The sequence below is a fragment of the Pinus tabuliformis genome, chromosome 2_1 (assembly GCF_031772625.1).
Source record: "Pinus tabuliformis cultivar Carrire ecotype Pingquan chromosome 2_1, CPIR1, whole genome shotgun sequence".
NCBI classification, from domain to species: Eukaryota; Viridiplantae; Streptophyta; class Pinopsida; order Pinales; family Pinaceae; genus Pinus; species Pinus tabuliformis.
Window position 1 is genome coordinate 138,966,942 of NC_142299.1, and position 19,702 is coordinate 138,986,643.

A 19,702-nucleotide genomic window follows, 5' to 3' on the forward strand; every position below is an offset into this window, starting at 1 on the left:
AAGTTGAAGAACAGATCCAGCATAGCCTGTTTAAATAGCTAGAACAGAGACACCAACGGTTACCTGGGCAAAAAATTGACTAAGGAACAAGGTCAAATTTAGTTATATTAGGTATAAAATAAATATATAAATATATAAATGAAAATTAATAAAATAAAAATAAATTATAAATGGTACCATTAGTTAGGTAAAACTAAACAGAAGAAGTTACGAAACGGAACTTCTCTTTTAATATATAAATATGTAAACAAATTAATGGGTTAATTAGTTAGAAATAATAAATAAATAAATTAGAACCGTAGAATAAAAAATTAAATAATCCAATAAAAGAGGAAATAAGGATTAGAAAATAAAATAAAATAATTATAGTAACAGTTAGTTATAGGTATTAAAAACTAAAAGAAAAGTGGTTATATAAAATAAAAAATGTAAGAATAATTAAAAGTTAAAAATATTAAAAGTAATAAACAAATAAAAGGGTTATTTGGAAATAATAGGATACATAATAATAATAATAATAATAATAATTATTATTATAATAATAATAATAGAATTAAGTTATAGAAAATAAATAAATAAAAAATAATTAAAATAAAAAATAAATAAATAAATAATAATACTGATAAAGATATAAATAAAAATAAAATAAAATAAGAAAAACGATAATAGTATTTCAAAATCGTTTATTATATTAGTAATAGTTTATAAATAAATAAATAATAATTAAAAATATAATAAATAATAATTAAGTTATTAAATAAATAATAATAGAATAAAGTTATTAAAAATAAATAAATAAATAAATAACTAATAATAATAATAAAAATAAAATAAGAGACAAGAAAAACGATTACTAGATACTAGTATTTAGTAATCGTTTATTATAAAATAGAATTTAGTAATAGTTTATTATTTGCATTTATAATAGTAACTGTTTAATAGTTACTTTAATAGTAATTGTTTAATAAATAATAGTAAAGGATTAATAAATAATAATAATAAAAATATAAATAATAATAAGAGACAAGAAAAACGACTAAGAAGAAAGTGTTGGGACCCAGCACCTACTGATTTTCCATCCATCATCTCTATTGAGATTGTTGGGTCTCTTTTCAATCTCAATAGCTTCCCTAAATTTCCTATGATGGAAATGCGAAACCCTAACGATAACACTAGCTTCCTCAATGCAAACATGATGATTGGTTTTTTCTACATGTTCAGCTAAAGCGGAAGAGTTAGCTCTCCTATGCTTAAGGTCAGCAGCGTGCTCACTAATCCTCTGATTAATGGAGCGACCGGTTTCTCCAAAAAGAATTAGATCTTTTCTTTGAGCATCTCAACAATCAATCCTATGCCATTAAGTTCACTAAGGAGCAGGAGGTTGATGGGTGCCTCCCATTCCTTGATATTCTTATTTCGAAGAATGATGATGGGTCCATCGCCCACCAGGTTTTTCGAAAGAAAACTCATACTGAGCAGTATCTTCATGCCAATTCTCACCATTTCCCAGCTCAAAAGATGGGTGTTCTCAATACCCTTGCTACTCGGGCCCTAAGGATCTCGGATAATAAGAGTTTTGAGAAAGAAAAATCCCATCTCCTTGATGTCTTTGTTGAGAATGGTTATAGTAGATACTTGGGTCAGAAGGCTTTCCGAAAAGCCGCCAAGAATTCTCTGTCAAAAAGGGAACCTAAGGAACGGATTCCAGGTGTCCATCTTCCTTACGTTCAGGGGACCACTGATAAGGTTGCAAGGATTCTCAGGATGCATAGTGTCCCCGTGACCTTTAGGCCCCTTAGCACCATTCGTTCGTCCCTCAGATCAGTTAAGGATCCTATTGACCCCAAAGATATGAAAGGGGTTTATATTATCCCCTGCTCCTGTGGGACCCCTTATATTGGAGAAACCGGTCGCTCCATTAATCAGAGGATTAGTGAGCACGCTGCTGACCTTAAGCATAGGAGAGCTAAGTCTTCCGCTTTAGCTGAACATGTAGAAAAAACCAATCATCATGTTTGCATTGAGGAAGCTAGTGTTATCGCTAGGGTTTCGCATTTCCATCATAGGAAATTTAGGGAAGCTATTGAGATTGAAAAGAGACCCAACAATCTCAATAGAGATGATGGATGGAAAATCAGTAGGTGCTGGGTCCCAGCGCTTTCTTCTTAGTCGTTTTTCTTGTCTCTTATTATTATTTATATTTTTATTATTATTATTTATTAATCCTTTACTATTATTTATTAAACAATTACTATTAAAAATACAAATAAGTAACTATTAAACAGTTACTATTATAAATGCAAATAATAAACTATTACTAAATTCTATTTTATAATAAACGATTACTAAATACTAGTATCTAGTAATCGTTTTTCTTGTCTCTTATTTTATTTTTATTATTATTATTAGTTATTTATTTATTTTATTTTTATTTATTTATTTATTTATTTTTAATAACTTTATTCTATTATTATTTATTTAATAACGTAATTATTATTTATTATATTTTTAATTATTATTTATTTATTTATAAACTATTACTAATATAATAAACGATTTTGAAATACTATTATCGTTTTTCTTATTTTATTTTATTTTTATTTATATCTTTATCAGTATTATTATTTATTTATTTATTTTTTATTTTAATTATTTTTTATTTATTTATTTTCTATAACTTAATTCTATTATTATTATTATAATTATTATTATTATTATTATTATGTATCCTATTATTTCCAAATAACCCTTTTATTTGTTTATTACTTTTAATATTTTTAACTTTTAATTATTCTTACATTTTTTATTTTATATAACCACTTTCCTTTTAGTTTTTAATACCTATAACTAACTATAATTATTTTATTTTATTTTCTAATCCTTATTTCCTCTTTTATTGGATTATTTAATTTTTTATTCTACGGTTCTAATTTATTTATTTATTATTTCTAACTAATTAACCCATTAATTTGTTTACATATTTATATATTAAAAGAGAAGTTCCGTTTCGTAACTTCTTCTGTTTAGTTTTACCTAACTAATGGTACCATTTATAATTTATTTTTATTTTATTAATTTTCATTTATATATTTATATATTTATTTTATACCTAATATAACTAAATTTGACCTTGTTCCTTAGTCAATTTTTTGCCCAGGTAACCGTTGGTGTCTCTGCTCTAGCTATTTAAACAGGCTATGCTGGATCTGTTCTTCAACTTGTCCTGATGATGAACCACACTGGTTGGTTCGAAACGCGTTGACAAATGGTCTCTCATGTGATTTTCGCCGAAAAATCTATCTTAAAATTGTTTAACATTTATTCTAGGAAAGGAAAAGATCTTCATGGAAGAAGATAAGGGTAGATTTTTGAACTAATTCTTGCTATCCCCTTTATTTAGGCTGTGTTGGATTTGTTGTTTAATAGTCTACCTTTTATGCTACTCTATTGTTTGTATCCTCTACACTGGTTGTTTTCTTCATTTTGATCTTTCATCTGACTTCTTTAGACTATGTAAATCTTCTTTAACCCTGCTGAGTAGACTTTACCGTGCATTTCAAGTTTTACTGTGTTTTTCATAGTAAATAGCTCATATTTGTCTTCAAAGTGTTATGTATGCCTTTTTCTTGTAAACTTGGAACAAAAGCGTTTTACCTGCAAAACACAGAAACTATTAAGAAAACTAGGTGACATAGGAGGTCTTCATTAGCTTTATTGAGCTTGAAAGGCTATCAGAAGGAGTCTGGGGCGTATCGGAGGGTGAACCCATGGCTTTATTTGGTCGCAGAGGCTTATGGAGGGATCTCTATATAAACATGCAAAAACAGAGCAAAAATGGCATTTTTTGCATTTAAATGGAGAAACAGTTAACTTTTTGCACTATCAAGTAAAGGTGAACAGTGGTGGAGCGAAAAAAGGAGTACAAAGGGATTAATTATGGTGGTAATGGCTATATTATGGGTTAAAACTGTGATTAGCGGTGAAATGGAGGTTTAAGGTTAATTATTTGTTTAAATCGTAAAAACGATTTAACAAAGAAAACCTTCACAGAAACACATATGGCGGATTTGAAATTTTATGAGCTCGGGTGGATAATATTATCAGGTTCAGGCTAATCGCATATGGCTATCGCACTTTGACAAGGGAAGGCCCATCGCAAGGAGTGCAATAAGGGTCAAACACTACATAGGAATAAATCATGTAATATATATCATCGGGTCTGGGTTCCCATCGCAATCGGGGATCGCAATGGTGGAGGGTTGGTGTTTCGGCGGGGATTTGTGATGAGGATGGATGTGAAATGGTGATGAACTATGATATATATTGCATCGGGTCCATCGCGCATCGCATATCGAAATGCGGAGGATATATGTTATAGCTAGGACTTGCGATGGAGGCGGACGCGAAATGGCTATGAAATATGATATATATATGGTTGGGTCCGGCCCCATCATTGATCGCATATCACAATCAGGGAAGAGTGCATTCATATGAAAGGTTGTGATGCGATATTAAAATACATCATTTTATTATAAAACTAAGGTTTCGGGATATTTAAATAAGAAGTTAATATAATATGGGAAAGGGGATATTTTAAGGATTTAATACTATAGTTAGTATTAATATGAAATATGAGCGGAAAAGGGGAAAATGGGCTAAGTATAAATGTTTTTTAATGGGATTATTTGCTTTTCATATATTCATAATACTTAGGGTAAAACATATTTTTGTGGGTTTTTCATGTAAAAAGGGATTTTATATGGGATTTTCACTTTTGTTAAAAAAAAATGGTTTTGACCTTAGGAAAAGGGGTTCTTAGTGGAAAATGAATGAATATGAATGTATAAAGGTAGGAAGGGGAAATTAATGAATATAATGGTGAATGGGGATGAATGGGAAGTTAATTAATTGATTTAGTATAACTTCATTTGCCTTGTGTAATTGCCTCATGGACATAAAAACATGATAAATGTACATTTTGTCCAATGAATAATCAAACTTCTGCAACCTTTCTCTACTTACCCTTTGCTTATCCTATCATTTTTTCTTCACTTAATGGGTGAATTTAAGTTAGAAGACCCTTTTACTTTATTTTTATTTACAAAAGAAAACTATCTAAATCTACCCTTAAAAAACCTCCAAGGGCTCAGATTAAACTGATGAGCACCTTCTTATTCTCTACCTAACTATTGATCTGCCAAGATTAAACAGTTTGGCTAGATCTTTATTCTCTAAATATAACATCAAATTTAAAACATGAAGCAGTCAAGATTAAACAGTTTGACTGTAATGGGTTGTGGCATTTATGACAAGCTACAAACAACCATTATTTTGCAGAAAAAAAGTAGCAGCATTTAGACTTGCTCACTTTCAAAGTTTATTTATTTTCCTTTCTTTCTAACCTGACATTTTCTTTTTGCCTTTATTTTTTAGAGGATCTACCCTAACATTTTCTTTGATATGGACATTATCATCAAGATATTTTATTTTACTAAAATTTTATTCACTATTGTTATGTCCATATCCTAACTTAACATTTTTCAAATATTCTATCTTATCAAAATCAAAAAATGCTACAACATTGGCTCCAACTGGGGACTGTTTTCTCCTGTAGAATGCAGAGAACCTACAGATCCATGTGCCTTATCCTCGGGCTATGAAGTCCTTGCAGTTAAAAATATGACACTGACATCTTGGAAAGGAAAAGAAAACCAGAGTATTTACAATGAAAACTATTTCAACTTCTTAGTACTGAATGTAATGTTTGAGAAACCTTCCATTTACAGGATAAGTGGAATATAGCCCCTTAAGATTTTGCAGCACAAAAGTGTTTTACCTTCACTTAATCAATTGCTAAAGGTCCAAACCATAGATTATCAAATTTGCCATGCTTTCCTTTCTCTTCTCTCCTGGCATCCCATCTTAGAACTAGGTCACCTTCTTTAAAATCCCTTTCCCTTGCTCTTCTATCAAATATGACCTTCATGTTATTCTAATATTTATTCAATTTGTATTGAACTTCATCTCTATTTTCATTAAGCTCAATAATCTGATTTATTCTTCTTGAAAAATCATCAGGTTCATCTGTTGCATCCTGCAAAAATTTTAAAACAGGGAAGGCCAAATTAGTAAGGAATATTGCATCTTTCCCATAGACTAATTGAAATGGAGATTTTCCAGCTGATCTCTTTGGAGTAATTCTGTTTGCCCATAATGCGTAAATCAAATGTGGATCCCAACTTTTCTTATGATCAGCTAGAGTCTTTTTAATTACCTTTACCAGAATGTTGTTTGATGATTCTGCAAGGCCATTACCTTGAGGGTAATATGGAGTTGAATGATGTAACAGAATCTAATATTTCTGGCAACAATCAATTAATTTAACAATAGAAAAAGATGTTGCATTATCAGTAACAATTTGAGTTGGGCAACCAAATCAAGATAAGATATTCTCCTCAATAATCTTAATTACTATTGAATCGGTAACATTTCTGACTAGAATTGCTTCCACCCATTTAGTAAAGTAATCTATTGCAGTGAGGATCCATCTATGTTGATTACTTGAAGTGGGGTGAATCTCTCCAAAAGAATCTAATCCCCATTGAGAAAAAGGCGCTGAAACTATTGATGGAATGAGTAGAAGAGCTGCTAACTTATGTTTTCCAACAAACATTTAATAAGGAACACAACCTCTGACTTTTGCCCCAACTTGTAAGAACAATGTGGGCCAATAAATCTTCCCCTCAAAGTCTTGTACATTGTTTCTCTCCAAGCATAATTTCCCCCACAAAATCCTTTATGAAATTGATCAATGATTCCTTCAGTTTCTGATTCTGTTAAACATAATAACAAAATATTCAGTGGATCTTTCCAGTATAAATTTGCATTTATAATGTAGTACTTGACTGATTTTAACTTAAGGGTTTTACACTGGGTTTTGGAGAATGATGTTGGACACTCAAAATTGATCAAGAAATTTACTATATCTTGATACTAGTTTGACAGCGTGAATTTTTCATCAATGTGTATAGGACTGATCTGCTCTGGAGGTAGAGTTTCTTGTGGATTCTCTCCTCTAGGATGAAGAGAAGGATCTTGTGGATTCTCCCCTTCTGTAAGGACAAAAGGTTCTTGTGTATTCTTCCCTTGTATTTCTAAAATAGAATTGATTCCAAGTACTTTGCAGTTGGATTCAGCTAGAAGCTTACCTAATCCTTATCCTTTTACTAGCTTAGTAGTCTTGATAGTTAGATCAAACTCTAGAATTTGAGATCCATCTATCTCTTTTCCTATTGGTGTCTGGTTGGGTTAAGACAAATTTCACAGCACTATTAGGGACATAAGCAGTAATAGGTGAGTGTAAGATATACATGCTGAATGATTTTAGGGCTTGGATAAGGGCATAGACTTGCTTCTTAATGATGTCATACTTAAGCTCAGCATCTCTCATAACCTTGCTGAAAAAGGTTATGGGTTGTTCATGGGAATCTTCTTTTTTCTGTAATAAAACAAAAACAAGGGTTGTTTCAGAGGCAAAAGAGAAAATACTAAATGGCTTAGTATAATCGGGGCTGGCTAAGGTGGGAGCTTCAGAGATTGCACTTTTTATTTGTTCAAAGGCATGCCTAGAAGAGGGATTCCATTTGACTTCATGGTCCTTTCGGAGCATGTCTATTATATCTTTTACAATCTCTGCATAGTTTGGAATAAATCACCCTAAAAAATTTATCGTGCCTAGAAAAGCTTAAATATCCTTCTTGTTTCTAGGTAAGTTCAATGTTTCAATGGTAGATACTCGTTTGTGGTCAATTACTACTCCCTCCTTTGAAATTATATGGCCCAACAGTTTCCCTTCTTTGATAGCAAACAAGGACTTCTTTGGGTTCAATGATATTCCAAATTTTCTACACTGGTCAAAAACCTTCATCAAGTGCTTTAGATGTTTCTGATCTGATTTAGAAAAATAGTTATGTCATCAAGTTAAATAACCACAAATTTATTTGCCTGGCCCATAAAAGCTATGTCCATAGCTCTCTAAAATGTCGCTCCAGCATTGGTTAAGCCAAATGGCACCCTAGCATACATGAATGTACCCCAGGGTGTAGTAAAGGTTGTCTTATCTCTGTATGTTGTATCAACATTCACCTGATTATAGCTTGAAAAACCATCAAGCATAGAAATTCTTTGTTCTCCTGAAACCATTTTCAGTAACTGGTCCATTTTGGGCAAAGAATAATTATCTTTTAATGAAGCCTTGTTCAAATTTCTAAAATCCACACAGAGTCTTATTTCTCCATTTTTCTTTCTAACAGGAACTAGATTTGCAACCCAATTAGAATATATAGGCTGGAGCATAATTTGGGCATCTAGCATTTTCTTAATCTCTCTTTCTACAATTGGTGGAAGGGCTAGATTTATCCTTCTAAGTTTCTGTTGATAAGGCTTTGCTTCTGGCTTCAAAGGAATCTTGTGTTGTATTAATGAAGTATCATAGGTCTTTAAATTAGCGTAAGTCCAAGAAAAAACGTCCTTATAATTTTGCAGTAACTTCAGATATTGATCTTTATTTTGTGGGTCTAGAGATGCACATATTTTGACGTTTTTGATATCTTGATCAGTTCCAATGTTAATCTCTTCTACGTCATGCTCTGAAGAAATGGACTACGGGTTTCCGAAAATATAATTTTGATCGAATAATTTTTCTAAAGGAATGAGTCCCTTTAGAATAAAATTATTAGATAATTGAATAATGTCGTGATTCGTAATCTGGGCTTTAAAATCTGAATTATCATTTCCTTCTGCATTTTCACTTATTTCAGTTCTAACATCATCAATTTGTAGAAATGAAAAATCATCTATTACCTGTACAAACAATTTCAATTGTTCATCATCTTTGAATATTATCCAATTTCATATTATCTGGGATAGATGGCCTATATTTGACTTGTATCTGATAAAGCACATCAGTATGATCAGGAATTTTAAAAGAGCTAGCAGAGACAGCTAAGGCATCTGCGTGAATATTCTGATCTCTGGGAATATGAGTCAAATTAAAGCATCAAAAAGGTTTTCAACTGAGTCCCATATTTCATTTCGGTAGGACCTGAGTCTAGGGTGTTTTGTCTGGCAAACATTTTTTACTTGCTTAACAATAAGTTCTAAATCAGTAAACACACTTAAGTTTTGAACTTTTAGGCTTTTAGCTAGTTGCAATCCTAAAAGGAAAGCTTCATATTCAGTAACATTATTGGTAACTTCGAAGTCTAATATACATGATTGGGTTATATTTTCCTTTTCAGGCGAAAGTAAAACTACTCCAGCTCCTGCCCCATATTTCGTGCAAGAGCCATCAAAGAATAGTTTCCAAATATCAGTTTGGTTTGGTTCAGGACTTTAAACTACCTCTTTAATTTTTACCTGAGTTTTATGTTGGTTTGAAGTGAGATGAAAACAACCTAAGTCTTGATCTATTGCATAAATTGGATGGTTCCTTGGCTGGTCAGTCTTACAAATAGTATGTACAAATCTTACATCTCTATATAATCTTAATTGCTCTCCTCCATAAACAAGAATAGTAGCATATGACACATCCATCTATAGAGTTCCCCCTAATTTGGCATAGCAAGACCTAGAAAGGAGCATTCCAAACTTAGGAGGGATATCTGTGACAACAATATCAAGTACTATGCTTTTTACTGGAATTTGGGCAAGGGTAACCACTAAACACTTGATCAATCCCAAACCGGGCACCCTTTTAGAATCAAAGGTGTACAGGTCATGGTAGGATTTAGTGATGTCGATTTTGAAATAGTCCATGACAAATTTTAGCATAAGGTTGTGTTATGCTCCTGTATCAAGCATATAATTGTACAACATGGAAGGTTTCCGTTTCATCTCCTCTGTTAGAAAGGATGATACTATTTCATCAAAATGCAAGGCAGTTGCATTGCTACCTATAGCAATAACTAGACTATCCCATGAATTTGGTAGAGAACACAACAAACTGATGCACTTATCTTCATATGAAAATGGACATTGAACATATAACAGCAAAAGAAGCTTATATTGCTAGAATGAAGATGAGAAGCTTGAGTAGGAAAGTCTCAACAATCTCCAGAAGTTGAACCCTTATTACATTTAGTTTTCAACCTTTTATAGGCCTTTTACAATGCTCTTGAGCTCTCAAAGGCTCGAAGTCTTAATCTATCCTATCTGTCTTGTTAACTGACTGACGCCCTGCCTAGGCAAGCATGGGCTTCAGAGGTTCCTTCTTATGACAGAAGAGTAACCACATTCAGGTGGTTTATTGTGCTAGTAGGGAGCTCTCTCATGCCAAATATGCCCCATAATCGATTCTGTTATTTTTGGGTTGAGCACTGTCGATGCCCCATGATGTTTCTATTTGTTTTGGGAAAGTTGCAATGTCTACTCCATGACCGCTTCTCGGCCTCTATCCCTCGGTAGTTATTCCCGGCCTCTGTTATGTGATAGAATGGGTCTTCGGGCCTCTGTTATCTTTTAAACGTTTATAATGATTGTTTTCTGTTTAATACAGAAAACACAGCAACACTGTAAAAATTGTAAAAATCCCGCCAAGCTCTATTCTTCCAGACTTCAAAAGTCCTTAATCATGGCCTATCTTCCTATTGGGTCCACCTTTGTAGTGATATCACATCTCCACCGTTGATCTGGGAGTTCTAGATCCAACAGTTGTGATCCATTTCAAGCGGCTCTTTTGTACTGCAGTTAACCGCCCGATGAGGGTGGTTTTCTCTCTCCTCATCATGGACATGTGGCAGCTATTGTATGGCATCGAGCGGAGCTCAGCCTAAACCACTTATCGCCTTTGGCTCTCCCGAAATCTTGTCGGTTTTGTGATTTTCCCTTTATATTGGAAAATACATTAAAATGTGAAAATCTTGCTTTATCAGATTTGAAATGTTGTTCAACCGCCTTAATAAACCATTTCGGGTCTGTAATGTCGCATCGGTGCTGCTCCCATGTTCTCTTTGTATTTCATTAAATAACGAAATACATTGAAAATGCATCAAAAATCGACTTCCTTATAGACCTAAAATATTATATATTTCATTCCCGAACCCTTTCGGGTCCTGGACCTATCGCATCCACATATGAAGGTGTAAAGGCTCCGCCCCTTGGTGCTGCTCCACTGTGATATAGCGATGCGATTTGATCGTAATTGCTTATCGCTCATGCCCAGGGCCCTTACTTAGCGCACTCCTTGTACTTCCGATAGCGATCTTGCGACGTGATGTGGGCTGTCGATCTATGTCGCTTGATCGACAGTCCACGTTGCATCGTTGATCACAATCGCATATCCACTCGGTCCCTACTTATTCCTTCGGCTTGCCTCAGCTGATTGCGATTTGCCACTTAGATCTGGGTCGTTGATCGACCAGATCTAACAACTGTTGTGCATTGCTCAGTTAAGCCTCTGAACTTGGTTTTTTGACTGTTTTAATGTGTTTTAGCCACCCAAAAGTGTTTTTCCGCCATTCCAAAGGCTCTTGGCATGCGATGGTTTTGACTTTGAATGATCCTTAGGCAAATTTTGAAGACTTTCGGAGTGTTAAAGAGCATATTTGGATCCATTTTTGGGCCATTTGCCAACAAGGCTAACAAGACTGAAGAAGAAGAAGATAGTATGTGTCCCCTTTTAGAACTGGCTTTTCTCATAATCCTTTCAGGATCTGACAGAGGGCTAACTATATCAGTGTCTGAATGAGATCTGGTATGTTTATAAGGTGCTAGCTTGGGAGTGTGGAGTCGCCTAGATGAATGAATTTAACCTTTCTAAATCCTTTAAATACCTTTAAAAAAAAGTGGTGAGCACCAGTATTGCAGCAATAATTTTGCAACTCCTGGGGCTTCCTACTTTACTTTTATCAACCCGGTAGTTCGTAACAAACTTGGAAGCGACAATGTTGTATGCACAAGTACTAGTTCTTACTGCAAGCTGTCACTTGGTCAACTAGCGCAAAAATCACTACGAGCTCAAGCCAACTTCTATGAATTCTAGAAGAAGTTTTAAATATGATGAAAGAAAGGAAAGCTTACTCTACAGAGGCTATTCTACTTGCAAAAAGAGAAAGAATACTGGAATGTAAAGCAAAACCTAGCAAACCCTAATTTACCAACTAACCCTACTTTTGCAGAAAAAGAGATGAAAACCTATAAAATGAATGCCATTACCTACTGAGGAAGTAAAATACACCTATTCAAGTTATTTCTAGAAGGAAATGAGGAAAAATTGTCTTTTTTGGATTTTTATGTATTTTATGTGACATTGTTGTGCATGTAATTTATTTGTTTGTGAATGTAGCAGTGATTAAGTGGTGATGGAGGGCGAATTTGGGATTTGCAGAGGTGTAGGAAGGTGTGGAGGGGTCCTAAGAGGCCTCTGGCAACTTTATGGAGGCTTTCCTTGCAATCGGACTTCAAAAAGTCACTTACAGGAATTTCTATAGGAGGCTGCAGGGGATCTACAGGAGGATGCCGAGGGCTGTTTTAGAGGTTTTAAAGGTGGAAAAATGGTTGGAAAGGGTAGATGAAGGCTAGAAGGATGTGTTAAGTTGTCTGAGGTTCATCAAGGAGGATTAGGGAAGGGAATGATGGTTGGACTTGTTCAAGGGACAAGAGGAAATTTTATGAGAAAAGTGCAGAAAATTAGGGCAGATTTATGAGGGGCTGTGAATGACCTATGGAACATGTAGCAAAGAGAGTTGGTGATGGCTGATTTATTGACTTATTATGAGCAGAGATGTATTGCAAGAGAGCTGCAAATCAAACTCTGAAATTGAGCAAGCAAAGAAACTAGTTGCACCAAAAAAACATAATTGTATCTCATGTTAACCTAAATTCTGATATAGGAAAATAAAATGTTGGACAATGCTATATGGAAAGGAAAAAATGGAAAGAGATTTATTGCAGAAATAGAAATGAGTATGGCAAAATGGATCTGAAGCAAAGCATTAACCTCTAAATCAAACTATAACACTAGAAATTGCATGGAGAAGCCAAAATTGTGTTTTTGGTTGCAGCAAGAGGGTCTTAACCTCAGCTCATGGTCCCAAAGGGAGGAAAGGAGGTCAAGGCTCTGTTGATGGCCATTCTATATCTTTCTCTTACCACTATTTAACCTACTTCAGCAAACTGAAATGGAAATAGCTATGTAAATCACCAAAAAGAAACATATTTTACTAAGGAAGAAATCTATCTAACAGCAACTAATTCATGAACTGAAACAAGACATATAAATACAAAACAAGAGGTGTTGGGTAGCTTGGGTTGGACCCTAACCCAAGAGCTTGAACCCCTGGAAGAACTCATTGCTCACTCAAAAAATATTTCATCTTCATTATCAAAATAATAGTCACATTACATAAAACTGTCCACAAAAGTAAGCTCGAAATGAGCTGAGCAAAAGTTGCAACAAAAGTGTGAAAATTTGACTAAAATCCAACTAACCTATTGAGGCCCTAAGCCTTCCTATTTATAAAACTGGAGCCTCCAACAACTCTCCTAAAATCAAGGAGGCTTGGCTCCCAAGACTAGAGATAGACATCAATTCTTCTTCACTTGCTCGGCTACCCTTTTGATGCATTGATGTGGCTGCTTGTGCTCTGAGCCTTCTGAAGGAGGATTCGAAATAGGGGGTCATAAATGAGGGGGACACCCTTCTACAAATCCTCTCCCTTGTTTTCCTCGAATATTGGCTGCCAAATGCTCATTAAACCTTTGACTTTGTCTCAAAATTGACCAAAAGTCTGCATAAAGCACACATTAGACTTCATGGCATAATGACTGACCCAATTCACTCTATTAGCATAAATATAATAAAAAACATGCAATAAACTAATGAGAATGGTGGATTAAGCTGAGTTAGGAGGCAAAATGAGCCCATATAATTACCCATTTATGGGGCTCATCAGAAAGAATGAATGGATATCGTTGTCCCAAGGGAAACTTAAAAAGAAATTCGAGTCCCCGACAACAGTGCCAGTCTAATGTTGTTCCTCTGACATAGTAGTAGGTCAGGCGACCAATGCCAGAGCATCTAAAATAATTTTTTTTGGGGTTTTTTATTTTAGTTTTTTGGAAGACCAATGAAAGAAGACAGATTTAGAATTTAAATAACTAATCCTTTGGATAATATTAATACTTCAACAAAGGGCTACTATAAAGCTTTACACAGTGATATAGGTCAAAATAGTAGTGAGATGAAGATAGAAAATAATATGATTATCACAGTTTCCAGACTGTGAAACAGAACAATCATAAGTAGGAAAACCTTCTAAACTACGTTCCAAAGGTTCAAGGCAGTATACTTAAGCTTACACAAGATGTTGATGATTTATTGATTAGAGGGGATTAGCTAAATAGACAGTTCATTAATCCATTCTCTTAATAGATGATCACTTCATGAGCTTATAGGAATCAATTGAGACACAAATTGTTCCTACCTAGCTATCTCTGTAAGTCATAAGCATATGAAGAAAAACATGATGATTGAAAACTGGAAAGAACTTACAGGGTAACATAAACTGTTAAGGCCAAATTCAGAATCCTTTGCTTTGTATTAAGGTTCCAGAAAGACTAATTACATCAAGTGTCCAGAAAAGCTTCCTTCAAAGGTGCAACTAGGTTCAAAATGGAATGAAGCAGTCATGACTTAACAAGTAATGAGCAATCAACCATGAACTTTGAACCCATAACATCTCAAGAAGAGAGTTATTTATACAATAATAAAACTAAGAAATATCTTAAAACTATTTAAGATTTATTCTAGGAAAGGAAAAGATCTTCATGCAAGAAGATAGGGGCAGTTGTTTGAACTGCTTCTTGTTGTCCCCTTTATTCAAGCTATGCTGGCTTTGTTGTTTAATATTCTGCCTTTTATGCTGCTTTATTGTTTGTATCCTCTATGCTAGTTGTTTTCTTCATTTTGATCTTTGATCTAACTTCTTTAAACTATGCAAATATTCTTTAACCTTGCTAAGTAGAATTTACTGTGCGTTTCAAGTTTTACTATGTTTTTCACAGTAAATCGCTCATATTTGTCTTCAAAATGTTATGCAGGCCTTTTTTCTGTAAGCCTAGAATAAAAGCCTTTTACCTGCAAAGCACAAAAACTATTAAGAAAAATAGGTGACAGAGGAGGTCTTCATTAGCTTTATTGAGCTAGAAAGGCTATCGGAAGGAGTCTAGGGCGTATCAGAGGGTGAATCCATGGCTTTATTTGGTCGTAGAGGCTTATGGAGGGTTCTCTGTATAAATAGGCAAAAACAAAGCAAAAATGGTGTTTTTTGCATTTAAATGGAGAAACAATTAACTTTTTGCACTATCAGATAAAGGTGAACAATGGTGGAGTGAAAGGAGGAGTATGGAGGGATTAATTATGGTGGTAATGGCTATATTATGGGTTAAAAATGGGATTACAATGGAATGGAGGTTTAAGGTTAATTATTTGTTTAAACAAAGAAAACCTTCGCAAAAACACATATGGCGGATTTGAAATTTTATGAACTCGGGCGGATAATAATATCGGGTCTGCGCTAATCACATATGACTATTGTAGTTTGGCAAGGGAAGGCCCATCGCAAGGAGTGTGATAAGGGCCGAATGCGACATAGGAATAAATCATGTATGATATATGATCGGGTTCGGGTTCCCATCGCAATCAAGGATCGCAATGGCAGAGGGTTGGTGCTTCGATTGGGATTTGCGATGAGGATGGATGCGAAGTGGCGATGAACTATGATATATATTGTGTCGGGTCCATCATGCATCGCATATCGGAATGTGAAGGATATATGTTATAGCTAGGACTTGCGATGGAGGCGGACACGAAATGGATATGAAATATGATATATATTTGGTCGGGTCCGGGCCCATCGTTGATCGTATATCACAATCGGGGAAGAGTGCATTCATATGAAAGGTTGCGATACATTAACATTTTGTGATGCGATATTAAAATACATAGTTTTATTATAAAACTAAGGTTTTGGGATATTTAAATAAGAAGTTAATATAATACGGGAAAAGGGATATTTTAAGGATTTAATACTATAGTTAGTATTAATATGAAATATGAATGGAAAAGGGGAAAGTGGGCTAAATATAAATGTTTTTTAATGGGATTATTTGCTTTTCATATATGCATAATACTTAGGGTAAAACATATTTTTGTGGGTTTTTCATGTAAAAAGGGATTTTACATGCGATTCTCACTTTTCTTAAAAAAAAAAAAGGGTTTTGACATTAGGAAAAGAGGTTCTTAGTGGAAAATGAATGAATATGAATGTATAAAGTTAGGAAGGGGAAATTAATGAATATAAAGGTGAATGGGGATGAACGAGAAGTTAATTAATTGATTAGTAGAACTTCATTTGCCTTGTGTAATTGCCTCATGCACATAAAAACATGATAAATGTACATTTTGTCCAATGAATAATCAAACTTCTGCAACCTTTCTCTACTTACCTTTTGCTTATCCTATCATTTTTTCTTAACTTAATGGGTGCATTTATGCTAACAAACCCTTTTCCTTTCTTTTTATTTACAAAAGCAAACTATCTAAATATACCCTTATAACCTCCAAGGGCTCAGATTAAACTAATGAGCACCTTCTTATTCTCTACCTAACTACTGATCTGCCAAGATTAAACAGTTTGGCCAGATCTTTATTCTCTAACTATAGCATCAAATTTAAAACATGAAGAAATCAAGATTAAATAGTTTGACTGTCATGGGTTGTGGAATTTATGACAAGCTGCACACAACCATTATTTTGCAGAAAAAATAGTAGCGACATTTAGACTTGCTCACTTTCAGAGTTTATTTGTTTTCTTTTCTTTCTAACCTAACATTTTCTTTTTGCCTTGATTTTTTAGAGCATCTACCCTAACATTTTCTTTGATATGGACATTATCATCAAGATATTTTCTTTTACTAACATTTTATTCACTATTGTTATGTCCATATCCTAACTTAACATTTTTTTCAAATATTCTATCTTATCAAAACTAAAAAATGCTACAACAAGAACCACCAATAACCAAGTAGAGTTTTTGGCATTATGGAAAGGGCTCAAAATTTCATGTGATTATAAAATCTCAAATCTAAATGTTTTTTTAGATTCTTTATTGGCCATCTGCTAATTTATGAAAGGGAAAACATTAATTGCCAATGACTTGGCTCCAACCAATCAAAGAATCCTTTGGCTTAAGCGCGCTTGAGCCAAAGGCGATCTGGGATGGGTGACCTCTCGGGAAGTCCTAATTACTAGGTGTAAGCCCCGGAAGTGATGATTGATGCTATGTGATTCATTTCAATAGTTTCAATCCCACTTCTTCACCCCTGTGAGCATCACCCGATGCAATGAGTGTTAAGTGGACTATTAAAAATCATGAGAAATTAGTCAGTTACGACTATCTCTCATGGAAATGGTCATAGATGAATGCCTTACTTAATGCAGTTCAATCCCAAAAAATGATATCTAATCCTCTACCTGTTGCCAAAGTTTGAGGAGTAAAAATTTTTCACATCCTTCGAATCTTGAATTCATAGGTTGACACGTTAGAAAAAAGGGTTCCTTATGGCTCAACAAAAGCTAAATATGAACCAAATGAGTCACTTCATACCAATTTTTCTATTTTCTCCATCCTTAAAAGGATGTTGTTAAAGTCAAAAAACTCACGAAATTTTTTCAATTACGAAGCCCCGCCGATGTGTGTATTTTCAATGTCCTTCACCAAGTCTGTATTGTATCTACGAAGGAATCGAGCCTTAGTTAGAAACATTTTGTTTTCCTTTTCTCATCAATTCTCCCATCGGTCTCCCACCTCAATAAATCCTCATTCCCTCGCAACTCGCACAACTCCCACAAAGAAACGCCCAAATTTGGACATAGCAACCAACAAGTGGCTTTGAATCTGGCCTTTGTAAGTGCCTAGTTTCCACGGAGCAACGAGAAAGTAGCTTCCATCCACGAATAAGAATTCTCTCATTTCCTACAATCAACAGAAGGTTTCCCGCTCATGAACAGGGAGTGAAATTGGCTATGTGGACAAGCCCAAAGAACTTGTTATCGACAGAAGTTCGACGATTTGCAACAAAATAATGAAGGAGCTCGTCGTCGTTAAGCACATTGAGAGTTGAGATGCCTCCTACATTCTACTCTTCACGAAAATTGTGATATATTTTTGTGATATAAAGGGATCCATCAGGAAGAAAGAAAAAATGTTGTCGGTTTGATATGAGATGGAGCCAAGGTAAAAGAAACTTCTTATCTATGGTTGTGAAGATCACCAATGTAAGTGAAAAAGATGGAGGAGGTTCTTTCGTTGTGTCAGGTTAAACTATGGTGTTATAAAGAAGAGGAGAATGGTAACATTGTCAATGTTGGGTTGTTGGATCATTGATTATCCTGCGTGGAGGAATATGTTCCCTGTATTGAAGCAACCACATCCTTATAAGGATGGAACAAATAGAGAACAAAGGATGGATAAAACTATATAATAGCAACAAAAGTATCAAGGATACATCAACCATAGAATGCACATATAAACCAATACAATTACACATAATATACCAAGGAAATAACCTCTTATTAATGAATGTAAAATCTAACTCGAGATGGGACTACCACGTTCCATCCGATCATAGATTGGTTGAGCCAAGTCTCTCTTCATCCAATCACCCCCGTGCCACATTCCAAGCATGAATGTGGGATTTAAACCAAAAGAACCAACTAGGGAATCCCGAGGCTAACCCACCTCACCATCATCAATACAAACCAATCTTTACTGCAATCCACATCGGATCACTAGGCCAACACAATAAACATGTAATAACAAGATTTACCATGATCTCCACTAGGTCACTAGGCCAAAACAAGCATGGATTCCATCGAATTTCTCCACCTACACTGTGAGGAATTTTCATGTCTCCTAGTCTCTCATGCTTTACCGCAATCCACAGTCCGATCCAGAGATCATTAGGCCCTAAAATGAGACTCCCCTCTAGGCTTTACCATATATCCTGCCATTCACTGGCAAGGATTCCTAGGCCTAATAAAGGGAAACTACCTCTAGGCTTTACCGTATATCCCGCCATTAACAAGTCTAGGATTCCTAAGCTCACCGAAGCACACAATACCTAACTTTACTGCAACCCACAGTTTGGTTCAAGGGTCACTAGGCTAGTAGCTTTACCATAATCCACACACCGGTTCAGAGATTAGGAGGCCATGTGTTCTTTCTTTCGAAGATCCAACTCACTCAGCTTTGAATCCATCGTAAAATCCAACTCAACCAAAAGATGAGAATCCCATCACTCCATGGCTATCCGGAAATGGAAAGGCTAGGTTGAAAACACTATGGCAACTAGAAAAACCCATGCCATAACAACAAAGTACCACATGCAATACCATGCATACAAAATCTAGCAAGGAAAACACACAATCAAATCAATACCTGCAAAGAATCATGTTGTAGTTGCTTGATCTTGTTCTCCCTTGCTTGCTCCTCCCTTCCTCTCTCCTTCTTTGCCTTTCTTGATCTAATGCCAAAGTGTTCCAAGAAAACTCTAAGTGTCGAAGAGTGAGAGAGAGAGAGAGAGAGTAATAAAAGAGCTCTAAAACTCAACTGACAAAAAGTACCAACTAAAATCTCTTATC

The 19,702-nt window shown here is 34.7% G+C and overlaps 1 pseudogene; it reads right to left on the reverse strand.

The window, feature by feature from the left end:
- Nucleotides 1–19,702, reverse strand: part of LOC149199161 (putative glucan endo-1,3-beta-glucosidase A6) — a 56,755-nt pseudogene that overhangs the window by 25,002 nt on the left and 12,051 nt on the right.